Below are 21,001 nucleotides of genomic sequence, written 5' to 3'. Positions count from 1 at the left end.
CCATGGATAAGTGGCTGTTTCTTGTGTATTTTTACCACCACTGTGGATTAAAAAAAAAGAATACAAATGTGTAAATGGCTTCAAATTTTCCTCTAATCTGCCTGAATCTGGATCTGCTTTTCTTGGAACTGAGTTCTGCAATATAGAGTGGAAAAAATTCTCTTCAATAAGGGGTATTGCAAAAATTAGATTTCCATTTACAGAAGAATGGATCCTTCTCACATACCATATTTAAAGATCAACTGAAAATGGATTAAACACTTACATGTAAAACAAGAAACATTAGAATAACTAGAAGAATTCATAGGTTCAAAACCACATGGCATTGGTCTGAGTAATCATATTTATTTATTATTAAATAACCTGAACCACTTGAGATGGATCCACAAAGTTATATCAAGATAGTAGAGCAGAAAATAGCCATTAACCTCAATATAGAAAAGAGCAATAGGGACAGGCATATGGTTCAGTAGGTTATGCCACAGCGTGGGGTGACTCCTACATCCCTTCTCAGAGTGCCTGGGATAGAGTCCCACCTCTGCTTCAGATCCACCTTCTTGCTAATGTCCTTGGGAGGTAGCAGTTGATGGACTACATACTTAGATTTCTGCAACCCGAGTAGAAGATTTGGATGGAGTTCCTGGATCCTGGCTTCGGTTTGGCCCAGTCCTGGATGCTGTAATCATTTGGGTAATGAGCTAGTGAATGGAAGACTCTCTGTCTCTTCCTCTCTCTGTCACTCTGCCTTTCAAATCAATAAAAAATCTTAAGAAAACAATTAAATAAATAAATAAATAAATAAGATCTGAAATAAGTTGACTAAAAACCATAATAGAAAGTAACAAATAGTTTTCAGTGAAGAAAAATTTATGTCAAGATTGGTAGAGAGAAGAAAGAGCAGAAAAAAATATGTAATATAAGAGATGAAGGAGAGCATCACCCAGACCCTATAGACACTGGAAAGATGTTAAAATAGTATTCTGAACAACTTTATACTAATAAATATGAAAATATATGTAAAATACCAAAATTTATGGAAAAACAATATTTCAACAGTTGATAGAGAAAATATTTGAACATTATCATGCCTGTTTATAAATTGAATCTATAGTTCAAATATACTGGAGGCATTGATGGAGAACTCTAGACTTAGATGATTCATTCAGAATTTAAAAAATTTTAAATTAATTGTAGAGATATAAGAGGTTACAAATATATTATAGAGTTATGTATGCCATTTAGCCACCTTTTATAAATTAAAGATTTATTTGTTTATTTGAAATGCAGAGTTACAGAGAGGCAGAGGCAGAGAGAGGTAAAGAGGTCTTCTATCTGTTAGTTCACTCCCCAAATGCTCAAAATGGCTGGAGTTGCGTTGATCCAAAGCCAGAAGCTTCTTCTGGGTCTCCCACGTGGGTGCAGGGGCCCGAGGACTTAGGCCACATTCCACTGCTTTCTCAGGCACAGCAGATAGCTGGGTCAGAAGTGGAGCAGCCAGGACTCAAACTGGTGCTCATATAGTATGCTGGCACTGCAGGTGGCAGTTTTACCTGCTACACCACAGCACCAGCCCCTAACCACCTTTCTCAACTAGGGACATATTGCCAGTGAATTTTTAACAATAATTAAGTGAAAAATGGTAGAAATCTTAGATAAACTTACAGTTAATAGAATTCATTATTTCCCAACATTCATCATGAAGCCAACATAATTTAGATATCTAGATTTCAGTATCAGATAAATACAATGCACTTAAAGAGAAGTATAGGCCAGTTTCAATAAATCAGAAATACTAAGTAAACTATTAAAAGCCTATTGCCCATTAATATATATGAAAAACTTTCATGAAGCAATTGGGTTCACTCTAATAATACATCAGTGGTTTAAGATTTGAAAATCAATGTGGGTGCCGGCGCTGTGGCACAGTGGGTTATAAAGCCCTGGCCTGCAGTGCTGGCATCCCATACGGGCGTTGGTTTGAGTCCCAGCTGCTCCTCTTCTGACCCAGCTCTCTGCAATGGCCTAGGATAGCAGTAGAAGATGTCCTAAGTCCTTGGGCCCCTGCACCCACGTGGGAGACCTGCAAGAAGCTCCTGACTCCTGGCTTCAGAATGGTGCAGCTCCGGCCGTTGAGGCCATCTGGGGAGTGAACCAGCGGATCGAAGACCTCTCTATCTGTCTCTACCTCTCTCTGTAACTCTGTCTTTCAAATAAATAAAATATATCTTTAAAAAAAGAAAAGAAAATCAATGTGATTCACTGTATCAACAGAATAATCATATGATCACATGATGAGAGAAAAAGGCATGATTAAATTCAAATGAATACATGAAAGAAACTCTTGGCTAATGAGGAGTTAAAGTGAATTCCTTAATCTGATAAATAACATCTCCAAGACATGCAAACATGCCGTAATGAAAAGTTGATAACTTTCCCTCCAAGATCAGGAACAGTGGAAAATCTTTTATTTTATATTGTAATAATGTTACCTCAAGAAGAAATGACTATTTTGGGGCAGTTGGGCACTGTTCCCTTTTACGAAAGATCCAAACACCAATGGGCAGTATTCAAAAGTAGGCCTGCCAACAGGAGTTTCCTATGAAGAAATCCATTGTCTTTTAAAGGAAAGGGTTTGACCAAAAATGCAATGACCTAATCCAAGTATTTTAAATGGCTTAATTGTATGTTTTGTTCTATTTGGATTGGAAGGTAACTATGAAATTAAAGATGATGCATTTTGTTAATGTTGAAATCTGGTTGGGATATGATTAATGAGATGCCTTATATTCTAGTCACATTTATTGCCTTAATTATTGTCCATTTCTTTTTTCATATATTAATTACAACATAAATTTGTGTATTTTTCAGTAGACTGACATTTTCCACACGAAGGAACAAAATTAGATTAGTTAAGAAAACTAACTTCAGGGAATGCTCTGATACTGGTCATCCATCTTAATGACTTTGATATCATTGGGTAGACATGATAAAGAACTCATTTTCCATTTTTCATTAAGGCAAAAGCCTAGAAAACAGTTTTCTGTCTATAAGGGAAATAGTAGACTTTCCCACATTTTATATGACTTCACTAGTTCTCTCTTATCTGTCAATGAATTTTATCATTATAATATAATTTAAATGTTAAGGATTTTATAGGTTAAAAGATCAACTAGTCTAAATGGACTATACACAGACTTTGCTTGAATGGAGTGCACCATTTTAGGAAGCCCACTGTTCCACCAATGAATAGCAAATGTCTGAAAATTCTTGCTTTTATTCCTAGGAAGATTCTGAAATATTCTTTTTTAAAAAAGATTTATTATATTTATTTGGAAGATAGAGTTACAGAGAGATGTACAGCCCAAGAGAGAGGTCTTCCATCTGCTGGTTCACTCCCCAAATGGCTGCAATGGCCAGTGCTGAGCAGATTTGAAGCCAAGGAGCCAGGAGCTTCCTCTAGGTCTCTCAAGTGGGTGCAGGGGCCCAAGGACTTGGGCCAAGGACTTGGGCCCTGGCTTCCCCAGGCCATCACAGAGAGCTGGATTGGAAGTGGAGCAGCTGGGACTCAAACCAGCGCCCATATGGGATGCCAGTGCTGCTTGCCAGGGTTTTAACCTGCTGTGCCACAGTGCTGGCCCCAGGAATATTCTTTACAGGTAGCGTTCTCTGTTTAATTAGCTAATTATTTTGACTTTCTTTTTTTCCTCCTCACATTGTCACATTGTTATATTTTCCATCAGCGTGCTATTTGGATTGCACACATTTTATTTTGCTTTCATGTTCATTTATTTCATTTACTCAGATAATTCTCATGTTTCTCTTAAGCCCAAGGCCTCTCAGCACTGTTCCCCCTGCCAACACTTCAGACTAGTAGATCTAAAAGAAGACTTTTTCAGGAAGTCTAGAGGCACACCCAGGATAACATTGTTGCACAAGGATCTTTGGAAATGCTTCTTTTCTGAGAATTGGCAATGGACTTAAGACATTTGTATTTATCTCTTGAAAATTCTCATATATAAAAAGACATGAAAAGTTATTTTTCCTCTCATAGCTTTATGTAACAGCACACCAGTGCAATCAATCATCATTAGCAAGATTTTCGCTTCCAAAGCACATGCAATTTGTTTTATTTTCCAGCAAATATAATGTATATGTGTTTATATATGAGAACTCAATATATAGGTGTAGAATGGATAATACAATGATTTATTCAAGCTTTCTTTAAAACATATTTATGTCAGCACCCAAACATGTTGCTTACCTGTCACAGACTGGCTGGGGATGTTGACAAGCTAAGCTACCCTTTCTGCTGTCAATTTTCCTATTGATCTCTCTCAGCCTTCAGCAATGCTACTTTTCTGTTTTGAGTGGTTATTGAGAAACCAGGAGGCAATGCAAGAGTCTGTTTCTCCATTTCCCCCCCCATAGTTCTTGATTGATTTTTGGTCTTTCAGAGTGTTGCTTACCACAGAGGTGCAACTGACACAATTGTCTACTGATGAACCCTTCAAACACTCTCCAGGAAAACAGTTTTAAGTTTTATTGAGTCCACTGCTATAGAGCATAAATCATCTGGTTCTTCCCTTTGATATTGTCTTTTTATGTTTTTAAAGGCAGAGTGGACAGTTAGAGAGGGAGAGACAGAGAGAAAGGTCTTCCTTTTGCCGTTGGTTCACCCTCCAATGGCCGCCGCGGCCGGCGCGCTGTGCTGATCCGAAGGCAGGAGCCAGGTGCTTCTCCTGGTATCCCATGCGGGTGCAGGGCCCAAGCACTTGGGCCATCCTCCACTGCACTCCCTGGCCACAGCAGAGAGCTGGACTGCAAGAGGAGCAACCGGGACAGAATCCGGCACCCTGACCGGGACTAGAACCTGGTGTGCCGGCGCTGCAGATAAAGGATCAGCCTATTGAGCGGCGGTGCCGGCGATATTGTCTTTTTTTTAAAAAGAGATTTTCTTTATTTATTTGAGAGATAGAGTTGTAGACAGTGAGAGGGAGAAACAGAGAGAAAGGCCTTTCTTCCGTTGGTTCACTCCCCAGATGACTGCAACGACCAGAGCTGCACTGATTCAAAGCCAGGATCCAGGAGCTTCTTCCAGGTCTCCCACATGGGTGCAGAGGCCCAAGGACTTGGGCCATCTTCTACTGCTTTCCCAGGTCACAGTAGAGAGCTGGATTGGAAGAGGGACTAGAACCAGCACCCGTATGGGAGGCCGGTGACACAGGCAGAGTATTAACGTACTGTTCCAAGGCGTGGACCCCTTGATACTGTCTTGCAGGTTTTCTCCAAGGACCAATTCATTGTCTAAATTTGTAAAAAAGCAAAAAATAAAAAGCAGAATGAGAAATGGACAAACCACTGTAGAATCAATAAATCTTGGAAACTCTTTTCCTAACTTAGAAATTGTGTCCAAGACAAATTTTGGCTTTAGCTGAAATGTGCAATGCATATTATTGAAATTTAGGAAATTCAGGCACTCATTATATTAAGGTTATAGGTAGGATCTCTTTACATGCCAGTGTTAGACCATACACATTAAAAATAACTTCTTGGAGTGCAATGTTTAGTAGGATTCTAAGCCAATCAGATTTGAGGAATTGTTATGTGAAGAGCTATCAATAATTCTAATGTGTGTGGTTAAGGCAGTTGGGGAGAATTCTTATAAGAAAATTTAGTATTCTTTGTTTCTATATCAGTTGTTCTCCACAGGAGGCAATTTTGCCACCACTGCAGGGCATAGACATTTAGTCATGTGTAGAGATGATATTGGTTGCTACAACAAGGGTAAAGATTTACTGGTTTCCAGTGGATAGGCTCCAAGGATGCTGTTCAGCCTGTCATATACAAGTCATTTGCTCACAATAAGCAGTTATCTGACCTGATGTATCGGTAGTGCTAATGTTGGGAAGTCTTTACCTCAACAAGTCTTACTGCTAAATATGAGTATAGCTACATTGTCTCATTTTTTCTTCATTTACTCCACATTTTAAGTTGTTTAGTGATCAATGCCAAACTTGAGGTAATAGTTTTGGAAGAGGTGCTTATTTTCCATTAAAATAATATAAGTGAAGGTGATCTGAATTCTTAGGTGAATCAAAAACTATGGGACAGGCATATTAGCACAGCAGCTTACGTTGCCAGTTGGGACACCTACATCCTAAATTTGAATGCCTGGTTTGAGTCTGGGATATTTTGCTTCCAATTAAGCTTCCTGCTCACGCATACTGTAGGAGGCAGAAAATGATGGCTCAACTATTGGGTCTGTGATACGTAAATAGGAGTTCCAGGCTCCTGGCTTCAGTCTGATCCCACCCTGGCTGTTGTAGGTATTTGGAGAGTGAACCAGTAGAATGGAAAATATTTGTCTCTCTCTCTCTGTGTCTGTATCTTTCTCTGATTTTCAAATGAAAATTAAAAATTAGTAGGTAGTGTTGATATTGGCATGATGATTTTCTTCCCTCCTTTGTTCATGGTCAGATACAAAGGTTCCTTATACCCCAGCTGTATTTATTCCAGATTCTTGTCATGGTATAGGAGATGAATTTGAAGCAGAGATGTAGATAAAATTCAAGAATGGGATCCGGGTTTAATTAAAGAGATCATTATTGAAAATAGGCAACCTCGTAAGGGAGAATCATGCCCAATTCAGTTTGGCTCCCTGCTTTATGGAGTAGGGGGGTGGTGCTGTAATTGAATATATACATAGGATGGTGTGTGGGTGGGGTTTGGCACATGTGATGATCTCTGGGAAGGTTCCCTTACATCTCCACATGGTGCTTAGCATACTTGTGTTCATCATGGCTTCTTCTTTATGATGGAGGAAGTTCGGGTGCATCGTGGGCAAGTGGGTGTGTTGAATGAGCATGGAAGACAATGGAATTTTTAGCTGTGCAGAGGTAAGACACACACACTGCTGGAAGCCTCCTCATTCTTTTTCCCTCACTAATTTCCTACATAGCCTGTATCAATACCAAAGAGGTTGCCTATCTTTCTCTCTTCACTTGTATTAGTTAGAGTTATTACTGGCAGAACCAGTACCCATTCTGAGTGATTTAAGTAGAAAAGATATTTACTACAGGATATTTGATAGCTCAGAGAATATACAAGAGAGCTAGATGGTCAGATACAGGAGCTACATAACTAGGAAATCTGTGTAAAATCTTGGAGTTGTTACAGAAGAGAACCAACTGCTGGAATCCAGAAACTAACAACTGATATCTATGATGTTGGGAGATGATGCTAGATGTTTCCCCAAGGGAAATGACTTCAATAACTTGCTTTAAATGGTGGACTATTTCTGGAGTTTTATTCTTCATTTTGACTTCTTTTAAATTAAAGTCATATTGGTGTATCTTTTTAGTGATGCCTGATTCCACCTGTGCCTTAGCTGCAAGAGCTAAAAGCAAACTCTTGGGAAAATCAAATTCTTGAATCATAATATAGAAGGTTTTGTATACGATGTTGAGCAGTTGCACACGTGTCACATGTTCACTTTACCATAGCATCTCCATACTATCAATAAAGCATATAATTACATTATTTCCTTGCTCAATTGGACTATATAATGTTAGTTAAAATTAGTAGAGGCTCATATTTAAAGTCAATGTGAGCAGAGAAACAAGAAGTAGATGGGCAGCGGAGAAGCTTCTATGATGATCTATCAGAGTTAGAAAGCTCTACCCTTAAAAATAAGTAAGTGGTGGAGCCAAGATGGCGGAATAGTGAGGGCGCGCACCGATAGTCCGGGAAAATTTAGTTTAATAAAAGGGGAGTTACGGTAGCCGCAGAAAATAGAACCAAACAAAAATTGCAGGGGAAACCCTTCTGAATGGAGCAGGCGTGAATCGGAGGACCTACTGGGAGAACAAGGTCGCCCACCGCGCGGAAGCCAAGTCGCGGGACCCAGCCGCAGAAGCCCCAGGGTCTGCGCGACAGTGCTCCAAGGAGAGTGCATGCCACACAGAAAACAGCGGGGAGACTTGAGACGCTCAGGGCTCCGAGTCCACACATCGGCGCTGGAAGGGGAGGTGAGCTCAATAACCCGAGACATTGGTGGGGAAACGGGGGTCAGAATCTAGAGGGGGGCCGGAAAGTGCAGCAAACTCACTACCGGAAAGAAGGAAAAAAAAAAGCTTCGGGGTTTCTCTTCCCCCTAACCTTGCAAAGGTTACAAGGCTGCAAGACTTGAAGAATTCCCAAGAGACAAAGAGCAGGCCTCCTCTTTGGATTTACATATCAATGGGGGAGAGTTAAGGAACTGAGTCACTACAATTCAGTAGCCTAGGCAACCCAGTGGGAGTCCAGAGGAGCCAAAGACTGGAAGCTAAATACCATCAATTCTGCACAGCCCTGCCCTGCAGTGTTACTTACCCCCTGAATAAATAAAATAAATAAATAAATAAAAAGAGAGAGATTTACCACGCATAACCTGAGGGTGTCACCTTTGCACACCCTTAACCAGGAAGAACCAGGCAGAGCTCTCAGGCCGCACCCATCTCAAGCCTCCAAGGCTCCTCCAACAGCAGGCAGTCCACTTAACACGGACACAGTATAAAAAAAAAAAAAAAGAAAAAAAAAAAAAGCGCACAGTGACGCAAGAAGAATTAACTATGCCCAGTAACAAACACAGAAATAGAGGGAGCAAGATCAACGATGACACTATGATGCCTCCAAATAAGCAAAACACCCCAAGCCAAGAGTATGAAGATGATGAGATAGAAGAAATGCAAGATACGGACTTCAAAAAATTTATGATAAGAACATTTAGAAGTTTTCAAAAGCAAATCCTTGAACTACAGAAATCCTTAATGGACAGGATTGAAAATCTCTCTCGTGAAAATGAAATTTTAAGGAAGAGTCAAAATGAAACTCAGAAACTAGTAGAACAGGAAAGTGTAATAGTCAAGAGAAATCAAAATGAAATGAAGAGCTCAATAGATCAAATGACAAACACATTAGAAAGCCTTAAAAACAGAATGGGTGAAGCAGAAGAGAGAATATCGGACTTAGAAGATAGAGCACAGGAAAACATACAGTCAAACCAAAGAAAAGAAGAGGAAATTAGAAACCTGAAAAATATTGTTGGGAATCTACAGGATACTATTAAAAAAACCAACATTCGAGTTCTAGGAGTTCCTGAAGGCATGGAGAGAGAGAAAGGATTGGAAGGCCTTTTTAGTGAGATACTAGCAGAGAACTTTCCAGGTTTGGAGAAGGACAGAGATATCCTAGTACAGGAAGCTCATAGAACCCCCAATAAACATGACCAAAAGAGATCCTCACCACGACACGTGGTAATTAAACTTACCACAGTGAAACATAAAGAAAAGATCCTAAAATGTGCAAGAGAGAAACGTCAGATTACTCTCAGAGGATCTCCAATCAGACTCACAGCTGACTTCTCATCAGAAACCCTACAAGCTAGGAGGGAATGGCGAGACATAGCACAGGTGCTAAGAGAGAAAAATTGCCAGCCCAGAATATTATATCCTGCCAAGCTCTCATTTGTGAATGAAGGTGAAATAAAGACCTTTCATAGCAAACAGAAATTGAAAGACTTTGTGGCCACTCGTCCGGCCCTGCAAAAGATACTTAAAGATGTGCTACACTCAGAAACACAGAAACACGGCCATCAATATGAAAGAAGGGAAAGGAAGAACACCTACCAGTAAAAGAGCATGGGAAGCTCAAAGCATATACTAGAAAATATTTCCGGGAAAATGGCAGGGCAAAGTCACTACGTATCAATTGTCACATTGAACATTAATGGTCTGAATTCTTCAGTTAAAAGACACCGTTTAGCTGACTGGCTCACAGAACACAACCCAACTATTTGTTGCCTACAAGAAACACATCTCTCTAACAAAGAGGCATGCAGACTGAAAGTGAAAGGTTGGAAAAAGATATTCCATGCCAACAGAAACCAAAAAAAAGCAGGTGTAGCCATATTAATATCAGACAAAATAAACTTTAATACAAAAACTGTTAAGAGAGACAAAGAGGGACACTATATAATGATTAAGGGTTCAATTCAACAGGAAGATGTAACTATTATAAATGAATATGCACCTAATTACAGGGCACCGGTCTATTTAAAAGATATGTTAAGGGACTTAAAGGGAGATTTAGATTCCAATACAATAGTACTGGGGGACTTCAATACTCCACTCTCAGAAATAGACAGATCATCCGGACAGAAGATCAACAAGGAAACAGCAGATTTAATTGACACTATTGCCCAAATGGATCTAACAGATATCTACAGAACTTTCAACCCTACATCTACAGACTTCACATTCTTCTCAGCAGCGCATGGAACCTTCTCTAGGATTGATCACATACTAGGCCATAAAGCAAGTCTCAGCAAATTTAAAAGAATTAGAATCATACCATGCAGCTTCTCAGACCACAGCGGGATGAAGCTGGAAATTAGCAACTCAGGAAACCCCAGAAAGTATGCAAACACATGGAGACTGAACAACATGCTCCTGAATGAACACTGGGTCATTCAAGAAATCAAAAGAGAAATCAAAAACTTTCTGGAAGTAAATGAAGACAACAACACAACATATCAAAACTTATGGGATACAGCAAAAGCAGTATTGAGAGGCAAATTTATAGCAATAGGTGTCTATATCAAGAAATTGGAAAGGTACCAAATAAATGAGCTTTCAGCGCACCTCAAGGACCTAGAAAAACTGCAGCAAACCAAACCCAAATCTAGTAGGAGAAGAGAAATAATTAAAACCAGAGAAGAAATTAACAGGATTGAATCCAAAAAAACATTACAAAAAATCAGCCAAGCGAGAAGCTGGTTTTTTGAAAAAATAAACAAAATTGACACCCCATTGGCCCAACTAACTAAAAAAAGAAGAGAAAAGACCCAAATCAATAAAATCAGAGATGAAAAAGGAAACGTAACAACAGACACCACAGAAATAAAAAGAATCATCAGAAATTACTACAAGGACCTGTATGCCAGCAAACAGGAAAACCTATCAGAAATGGATAGATTCCTGGACACATGCAATCTACCAAAATTGAACCATGAAGACATCGAAAACCTAAATAGACCCATAACTGAAACAGAAATTGAAACAGTAATAAAGGCCCTCCCAACAAAGAAAAGCCCAGGACCAGATGGATTCACTGCTGAATTCTACCAGACATTTAAAGAAGAACTAATCCCATTTCTTCTCAAACTATTCAGAACAATCGAAGAAGAGGGAATCCTCCCAAATTCTTTCTATGAAGCCAGCATCACCTTAATCCCTAAGCCAGAGAAAGATGCAGCACTGAAAGAAAATTACAGACCAATATCCCTGATGAACATAGATGCAAAAATCCTCAATAAAATTCTGGCCAACAGAATACAACAACACATCAGGAAAATCATCCACCCAGACCAAGTGGGATTCATCCCTGGTATGCAGGGATGGTTCAACATTCGCAAATCAATCAATGTGATTCACCACATTAACAGACTGCAGAAGAAAAACCATATGATTATCTCAATTGATGCAGAGAAAGCATTTGATAAAATTCAACACCCTTTCATGATGAAAACTCTAAGCAAATTGGGTATAGAAGGAACATTCCTCAATATAATCAAAGCAATTTATAAAAAACCCACAGCCAGCATCCTATTGAATGGGGAAAAGTTGGAAGCATTTCCACTGAAATCTGGCACCAGGCAGGGATGCCCACTCTCACCACTGCTATTTAACATAGTTCTGGAAGTTTTAGCCAGAGCCATCAGACAAGAAAAAGAAATCAAAGGAATACAAATCAAGAAGGAAGAAGTCAAACTATCCCTCTTTGCAGACGATATGATTCTGTACTTAGAGGATCCAAAGAACTCTACTAAGAGACTATTGGAACTCATAGAGGAGTTTGGCAAAGTGGCAGGATATAAAATCAATGCACAAAAATCAACAGCCTTTGTATACACAAGTAATGCCATGACTGAGAAAGAACTGCTAAGATCAATCCCATTCACAATAGCTACAAAAACAATCAAATACCTTGGAATAAACTTAACCAAGGACGTTAAAGATCTCTACGATGAAAATTACAAAACCTTAAAGAAAGAAATAGAAGAGGATACCAAAAAATGGAAAAATCTTCCATGCTCATGGATTGGAAGAATCAACATCATCAAAATGTCCATTCTCCCAAAAGCAATTTATAGATTCAATGCAATCCCAATCAAGATACCAAAGACATTCTTCGCAGATCTAGAAAAAATGATGCTGAAATTCATATGGAGGCACAAGAGACCTCGAATAGCTAAAGCAATCTTGTACAACAAAAACAAAGCCGGAGGCATCACAATACCAGACTTCAGGACATACTACAGGGCAGTTGTAATCAAAACAGCATGGTACTGGTACAGAAACAGATGGATAGACCAATGGAACAGAATTGAAACACCAGAAATCAATCCAAACATCTACAGCCAACTTATATTTGATCAAGGATCTAAAACTAATTCCTGGAGCAAGGACAGTCTATTCAATAAATGGTGCTGGGAAAACTGGATTTCCACGTGCAGAAGCATGAAGCAAGACCCCTACCTTACACCTTACACAAAAATCCACTCAACGTGGATTAAAGACCTAAATCTACGTCCTGACACCATTAAGTTATTAGAGAACATTGGAGAAACCCTTCAAGATATTGGCACAGGCAAAGAATTTCTGGAAAAGACCCGGGAGGCACAGACAGTCAAAGCCAAAATCAACTATTGGGATTGCATCAAATTGAGAAGTTTCTGTACTGCAAAAGAAACAGTCAGGAGAGTGAAGAGACAACCAACAGAATGGGAAAAAATATTTGCAAACTATGCAACAGATAAAGGGTTAATAACCAGAATCTACAAAGAGATCAAGAAACTCCACAAAAACAAAACCAACAACCCACTTAAGAGATGGGCCAAGGACTTCAATAGACATTTTTCAAAAGAGGAAATCCAAATGGCCAACAGGCACATGAAAAAATGTTCAAGGTCACTAGCAATCAGGGAAATGCAAATCAAAACCACAATGAGGTTTCACCTCACCCCGGTTAGAATGGCTCACATACAGAAATCTACCAACAACAGATGCTGGCGAGGATGTGGGGAAAAAGGGACACTAACCCACTGTTGGTGGGAATGCAAACTGGTCAAGCCACTATGGAAGTCAGTGTGGAGATTCCTCAGAAACCTGAATATAACCCTACCTTTCGACCCAGCCATCCCACTCCTTGGAATTTACCCAAAGGAGTTTAAATTGGTAAAGAAAAAAGCGGTCTGCACCCTAATGTTTATTGCAGCACAATTCACAATAGCCAAGACCTGGAACCAACCTAAATGCCCATCAATGGTAGACTGGATAAAGAAATTATGGGATATGTATTCTTTAGAATACTATACCGCAGTAAGAAACAACGAAATCCAGTCATTTGCAACAAAATGGAGGAATCTGGAACACATCATGCTGAGTGAAGTAAGCCAGTCCCAAAGGGACAAATACCATATGTTCTCCCTGATCGGTGACAACTGACTGAACACCAAAAAGGAAACCTCCTGAAGTGAAATGGACACTATGAGAAATGGTGACTTGATCAGCATAGCCCTGACTGCTAATGGACAACTTAATACATTATCCCTCATAGTATTTTTTTTTTTGTCTGTTCTACTTAATATGACTGGTTTAATTCTGTAATTATCACACAGTTATTCTTAAGTGTTGAAAATTAACTGAAATGTGATCCCTGTTAAACAAAAAAGTGGGAATAAGAGAGGGAAGAGATGTATAATTTGGGGCATGCTTGGGCTGACTTGCCCCAATTGGTAGAGTTGGAAACATACTAGTGGATTCCAATTCAATCCCATCAAGGTGGCATGTGCCAATGCCATCTCACTAGTCCAAGTGATCAATTTCAGTTCACAATTGATCATAATGAAAGGACTAAGAGTCAAAGGGAGCACATAAACAAGTCTAGTATCTGCTAACACTAATCGATAGAATAAATAAAGGGGAGAGTGATCCAACATGGGAAGTGAGATACTCAACAGACTCATAGAATGGCGGATGTCCTAAATAGCACTCTGGCCTCAGAATCAGCCCTAAAGGCACTCGGATCTGGCTGAAAAGCCCATGAGAGTATTTCAGGCATGGAAAGCCAAGACACTCTGGCAAAAAGATCTCTGTGAGTGAGATCCCAGTGGAAAGAACAGGTCTTCAAAGAGGGAGGTGCCTTTCTCTGAAGGGAGGAGAGAACCTCCACTTTGACTATGACCTTGTCTAAACAAGATAAGAGTCGGAGAACTCAAGGGGCTTCCATAGCCTTGGAAACTCATGACTGGTGCATAGGGAGATTACTGATGCCATAAACAGGAGTGTCAATTGGTAAAGTCAACAACAGGAGTCACTGTGCACTTACTCCTCATGTAGGATCTCTGTCCTTAATGTGCTGTACACTGAGGCTTAATGCTATAACGAGTACTCAAACAGTGTATTTCACTTTGTGTTTCTATGGGGGTGCAAACGATTGAAATCTTTACTTAATGTACACTAAACTGATCTTCTGTTAAAAAAAAAAAAAAAAAAAGAAACTATCAATTCCCAACTTGACTCTCACTGGGATTAAACATGACAATAGGTCTGATCTGATTTCATCATCATTAAAAAAAAATCATCTATTATTTTTCACTTTATGTTTCTGTGTGGGAACAAACTGTTGAAATCCTTACTTAAGGTATACTAAGCTGATCTTCTGTATACTAAGATAATCGAAAATGAATCTTGATGTGAATGGAAGGGGAGAGGGAGTGGGAAAGGGGAGGGTTGTGGGTGGGAGGGACGGTATGGGGGGGAAAGCCATTGTAACCCATGAGACGTACTTTGGAAATTTATATTCATTAAATAAAAGATAAAAAAAAAAATAAAGTCAATGTGAGTACAAAAAAACTGTGTCTTGGTTTTAGTACTTATATCAGTTTAAAATATCAACTTCCTGAATTTATAATATGATAGAAGTAGGAAAAATGCATTAATGATAATAAATACAAATACATTAAATTTTCCTGCTATTGTATAAGACTCCCATATACTGATTTGGAAGTATTATCTATATGAAACAGAAAATAGGAAAAAAGTAAAATTGAAGTCAAAGAGTTGATGATGTGAGAAAATTAAAGGAAAAATTAAGAATATCAACACTAACAGATAATGTCTGGTTCAAGGCAATTTGTTCTAATCTTTGACACAGATATTCAAGCTTGATTAAGATGAAAAAGCAAAACTAAAGAGACAACCAAAACTTTCAGAAAAGTTGAAATAAAAAAATTGAAAAATGGCAGACTATAGACAATGGCATAGTTGAAATCAGAAAAACCTACACAAAATATCTGTTGAAACAAAAACTTGCCTAAAATGAGATGACACCCTTCACATCCATCATGAGAAACTGTAAAAGTTTTGAGCTGTATTCCACTAACAATATGGCCATAAAAATGAAAGAAAGAGAAAGAGGGGAAAGAGGGAAAGAAAGAGAAAAAAGAGAAAGAAAGAAAGAAAGAAAGAAAGAAAGAAAGAAAGAAAGAAAGAAAGAAAGAAAGAAAGAAAGAAAGAAAGAGAAAGAAAGAGAGGAAGAAAGAGAGAGAGAAAGAGAGAGAGAAAGAGAGAGGAGGGAAGGAAGGAAGGAAGGAAGGAAGGAAGGAAGGAAGGAAGGAAGGAAGGATAGTGACAGTGGAATTTGTATGATTAAAATCTTTCTGCAAGAAAATCCCAGGCCCAGTGGATGTCCAGCTGACTCATTGATTCAGTTTATACATTCAACATAACTTTAAAACAAAAAAGAATTGACAAAGGCATAACAAAAAAAGAAGCTGATGTTCTGGCACGAACACAAATGCAAAAGTTCTGCTTCAGAAGTTAATGAAAAAAATATTTAAAGGATCATGCATTATTCTAGGAAATTAGGTTTGTCTTCATTTTTGAACTCCATCAACTTAATCTGGAATGTCAACATGATAAAAGAGAATAGAAGTGATCATTGTCACTAGGTAAATAAAGATGTTAGGTAAATCTTAATGTATCTATTCATGATAAAAGTTCATAGAAAACTGGAAAGAGAAAAGAATTTGTCTAATTTTAACAATATACATAAGTATATATATATATTCCACAAATATGGATATCCTTTATATATTCATAGAAAACTGGAAAGAGGAAATAATTTGCCTAATTTTAACAATATATAAGTATATAAATATATTTCACAAATATGAATATCCTTTATATATTACATGGAACTTAGTATTGAAATGTTGACAGTTCTCAACTTGAGTTGGACCTCAAAGAAGATGGTTACTCCACTTGCATGATTTTTTTTCAACATCAAATAAGGAAAGCTTAGCCAAGAGGAATAGATAAGGTGAATTTGAAAGAAATACATAGAGGCCAGTGTCGTGGCACACTAGGTTAATCCTCCACCTGCAGTGCCAGCATCCCATGTGGGCTCAGGTTCTAGTCCCGGCCGCTCCTCTTCCAGTCCAACTCTCCTCTGTGGCCTGAGAAAGCAGTGGAAGATGGCCCAAGTGCTTGGGCCCCTGCACCCGCGTGGGAGACCTGGAAGAAGCTCCTGGCTACTGGCTTCAGATCACCACAGCTCCAGCCATTGCAGCCATTTGGAGAGTGAAGCAGCAGAGGGAAGACCTTTCTCTCTGTCTCTCTCACTGTCTGTAACTCTACCTGTCAAATAAATAAATAAAAATCTGGAAAAAAATGAAATACATAAAAAAATCAATAGAATCCAAGGATTAGTCAATTAGATTGATAAACAAGTTCAGATTATGAGTGAGATGACTATATTTATAACATAAATTGAATTTTATATCAGCCACAGTGGAAAAATGAACTGGAAAAAGGTACCATTTACAAAACTTGAAAATATTAAACACCTTGGGACATAACAGAAAGATATGCAAGACTTCTCCATGCAAAACTATAGAAAAGTGCTGAAATTAATGGAAGAAGAGCTAATAAATGAGAGAATAAGCTCATATCTAGAATATTCAGTATATAAATATATCAGTTATTCCCAAGTCAATCAATTAAGATATTCAGGACAATCCTTGATAAACTGACCATAGGGTTTTGTTTTTGTTGTTGTTGTTATATTGGCAGACTGATTATAATGCTTATTGAAAATATAAAGTGTCAAGATTAATATGCCCTCTTAGAAAAAAGATGGTAGGGAGTTCTGCTTTATCAGATATAAATACTTGTTATAAATACTTTACTGTTTACACCACACCAAAATGACAAATGCCACAGAATCCAGAAACAAACCTACAGTTATGGATCCCGTATTATATAAAAGCATGTTATTGTAGAGCTAATGGGGAATGATGATTTTTCAGTGAACTGAGTTGAGAAAAATGTATTCATACAGAAGAAACATCATTTTTAAACCTCACTGTGTTACAAAGAAAATTATAGCCATATGAATTATAAATGTAATTGTAAAAGGAAAATGATAACCTTTTTAGAAGATAATACAGGGGAATATATATGTAACTTTGGAAAATGAATGGGTGGCTTTAAAATGAAAATGAAAGATAAGTACATTTGGCTATGTAAAAAGAATGTCTATTCCACAAAGGGTTTGTTTCCCAAATACTTCAACTGTACTTTTCCTACTGATGAATTCCTACCCATCAGTAGGAAAAAGAACCACAATATGCACAAAATTAACAAGAAACATTACAAAAAATGTATCCTAACGGTCTGTGGTGTCTGATTTGTTCATGTGAAAATGTGCTTAACATTAGCAATCAGAGAAATGTAACATAAAACCACAGTGAGACATTGTGACACACCTAGAGGGGATGAGATGACAGTGACTCATGATCACTTTGGCTGGTGCAGGAGACCAAAGGCACTTTCACTCTGTGGTGGTGAGAGTATTGGTCAGTACAACCACATTTGGACAGCATTTGCTGTTCAGATACCACATTAAAGATATGCTTAGCCTACTCCCATTTAATGCCACACAGAAAAGTTTATGTTATTATTCCTAACAACCCCAAATTTAACACAGCCGAAATGCATGGTAATAACTGAATAAGTACATTGTGATATATTCATTTGAAGTAATACATTTAGCTGTATGGCTGTATGAACCAAAACTACAAATAAAATTAGAACTTTCAAAATTTTATGTGAAGCTAGCAGGTCATAAAGCAATACAAAATAAATTATTACAGTTATATGAAGTTAAAAACATACACACATGTAAACACATATACATACATGTGAACACACATGGAGAAAGGTAGTAATAGTTTTCAGAGATGCCTGCTTAGGTGGCAAAGCTACAGAGAAAACAAGGAAGTGATTAGCAGTAATACAGGATAGTAGATAACTGGGAAGGGTTAGTGATTAGGAGAGGGCAAAATGATGTCTTTTGGAGAACTGACCATGCTAATTACCAAAAACTTATGTGATATTTAAATTATATACCTTAATTTTGATTACTTTTCTGAATGTATTTTGTTAACATCTTAAAAGAAATTATCAGGTATCAAAAGACAATCTAATTTAGTAACTTAAATCTTAAGCTATAAAAACACAAATAATAAAATTGTAGTGCAGAAAGGGAAGAACTGATTAATTAAACTATATGAATAAAATGAAACAAAACAAAATAAAACAACCACAAAATACCAGAAGATGAAGTTAATGGATGGATACAGAGACATGGAAATCATTTTGACACATACAATGCCACTAATTCCATGACCTTTAATGGCAGTTTTATAAGATAGAGCCTGTTGTCCCACAGCATCCATGGGGAATTGGTTCTAGAAACTCCCATGGATGCCAAACTAAGTGGATGCTCAGGTTCTTTATATAAGGGGGCATACCATTTGCATATAACCTCTGCACATGTTCTTGTATACTTTAAATCATCTCTATATTACTTATAATACCAAACACAAGGTAAATTCTGTGTAAATATTCATTATTCTGTATTATTTAGGGAATAATGACAAGAATGAAAGTTTGCACATGTTCACTACAACACTTTTTTATGAATATTTTTGTTCTCTGGTTGAATCTGCAGGTGCAGAACCCTTTGATAAGAAAGGCAAGCTCACTGCCTTTTTTGAGGAAGACCACACCTTTCTCAGGTGCTCTGTTTTCCTAAGAATAAGTCAATAGGACTGAGAACTCCATTTGCTATTGGCAAGAACATCAATCCCTTCAAACTCTGGAATACAGTTGTCTCCATTTTGTGTCTTGAGACCATAAACATTAATGGCACAAGGAATTGTGATTTTGTTCTGTCACTTCCTGTAAGAAGTACTGAACATCCATCCCTGTAGCAGATGAAAGAGATGAGGTCCATTTTCCCTCCCCTTGTATCTCAGCAAGCCCTATGGCTAATTTTACCAGGGATATATGGAAGATGTGAAGCTATAGCCACTTCCCAGACCTGACTTTAAGAGCCTGGCAGGATCCACATTATGTTCCTTGAAACATTTGCTTTGGAGCACTGAGTTACCATGTAAGAAGGCCAAGACCCGTTCTGAAGTGTCCACCTGAAGAAGACCTGAGATTACATGGAGAATGTCCAACTGAGCCCAGTCTTTCAGCCAACTCCATTAAGGTACCAAGCATGTGAGCTGATCTGACTTGGATTTGTGAACCCAGAACAGCCATCAGGTGAATGCCACCAAGTGACCCAGGCAGCACCACGTGGAGCAGAAGAATCACTCAGCTAAAGCCTGCCCACAAGTTCATGAAGTAGAATAATCAAGTGGCTGCTTTAAACGCCTAGATTGTGGGGTAGTTGTTACACATTAATGACCTCACAATGTGTATTACTCTTTAATCTCAGTATTTCTTCCCAGCTTACAGGTGAAAAATAGCCAAATTCTGATAATCCTTTGATCACTACTAGGAGCTGTCATTCACTAATCCTAAAATTTTAAAACTCACTCACTGCTCTCCTATCCAGATAAAATCCATGGCCAATCATAACGTGCTTTTGTATAACATTAATTCATTTGACTTGGTTGCTTTGTTATTCAAAACCACAAATTTTTGTTAAATCAACCTTTCTTCATACTGTGCACTCACACCTTTGCAGATGAATAATGAAAAGGGAATATCAGAACTATACTGATGGATTTCAGTTCAAATTCATAAACACTAACTTCAAATTGGCCTTTATTATGCTCAGCAGTCACTTTGGTTTTTCCAAGGTAATTCTCTGTCCCACTCACCCAGGCTCTATTCATAATTTTTCCTTTATTCTCAAGTTCTAAACTCATATTCAGTTTACAACTTTTGCTTTCTATTTCATTGAGAAAATAGAAAATCAGGTGGAAAATTGCAGAATTTCTCATCTTCACAAATACCCACATATTAATATCTATACCTTTTTACTTTATTTTAATAATTTTTTGTATATGCAAAGCAAACATTTCTTCTTTTTAAAGTTGATTATATCCCCTGTCAATGTCTAAACAGGAAAATCAAGTTTTTCTTCCATCTTTTTCTTGCAACATCATTTTTTTCTTCCTCTTCTAGATCTTTTCTGTTAACAAATATATAACTATACTCTCATTCCCACATTTAAAAAAATGTTCTATTGACCCCAGACACCCTCTAGCTGCTGTAAGAGAACTCTGTTCCTCATTACAGCAACATTTCTAGAAATAGTTGTCTACTCATTGTCTCAATTTTTCTCCCTTTCTCTCTTGGATTCCCTCCAAGCAATCTCTCCTTTCACCACTCCACTGAAATTACCCTGTCCGGGTCATGATGATTTCTAATCTTGCAAAACTCAACTGTTGATACTTGTCCCTCAACTGATTTGACCCAAGAACAGTGCTAGCATTCTCTTGAAACACTTCGCTTGGCTGGCATAAAACTTCATCTCCCTTGAGTTTTCTCCTAACTCATTGGCTTCTTCTCATTTGCCATTGATTTTTCTTACTTAT

The 21,001-nt window shown here is 38.0% G+C and overlaps 1 long non-coding RNA gene across 3 annotated transcripts in view; it reads left to right on the top strand.

The window, feature by feature from the left end:
• LOC149123404 (uncharacterized) overlaps positions 1-21,001 on the top strand; it is a 125,050-nt gene that overhangs the window by 19,087 nt on the left and 84,962 nt on the right. The window contains exon 3 of one of the 3 annotated variants that reach the window (XR_016215907.1): positions 19,117-19,903. The exons of 1 other annotated variant lie outside the window; for it this stretch is intronic. This is a non-coding gene — a long non-coding RNA (uncharacterized LOC149123404). Of the gene's footprint in view, positions 1-7,813; positions 8,406-19,116; positions 19,904-21,001 lie in introns of those variants that run through there. One more of the 3 variants, XR_016215909.1, reaches the window with a different exon arrangement.

Source organism: Oryctolagus cuniculus, chromosome 11 (assembly GCF_051225735.1).
Source record: "Oryctolagus cuniculus isolate XC-2025 breed Fujian yellow rabbit chromosome 11, ASM5122573v1, whole genome shotgun sequence".
In the NCBI taxonomy this organism is placed as follows: domain Eukaryota; kingdom Metazoa; phylum Chordata; class Mammalia; order Lagomorpha; family Leporidae; genus Oryctolagus; species Oryctolagus cuniculus.
The sequence above is the reverse complement of the archived record's forward strand: the minus strand, read 5'-3'. Positions and strand labels throughout refer to the sequence as shown.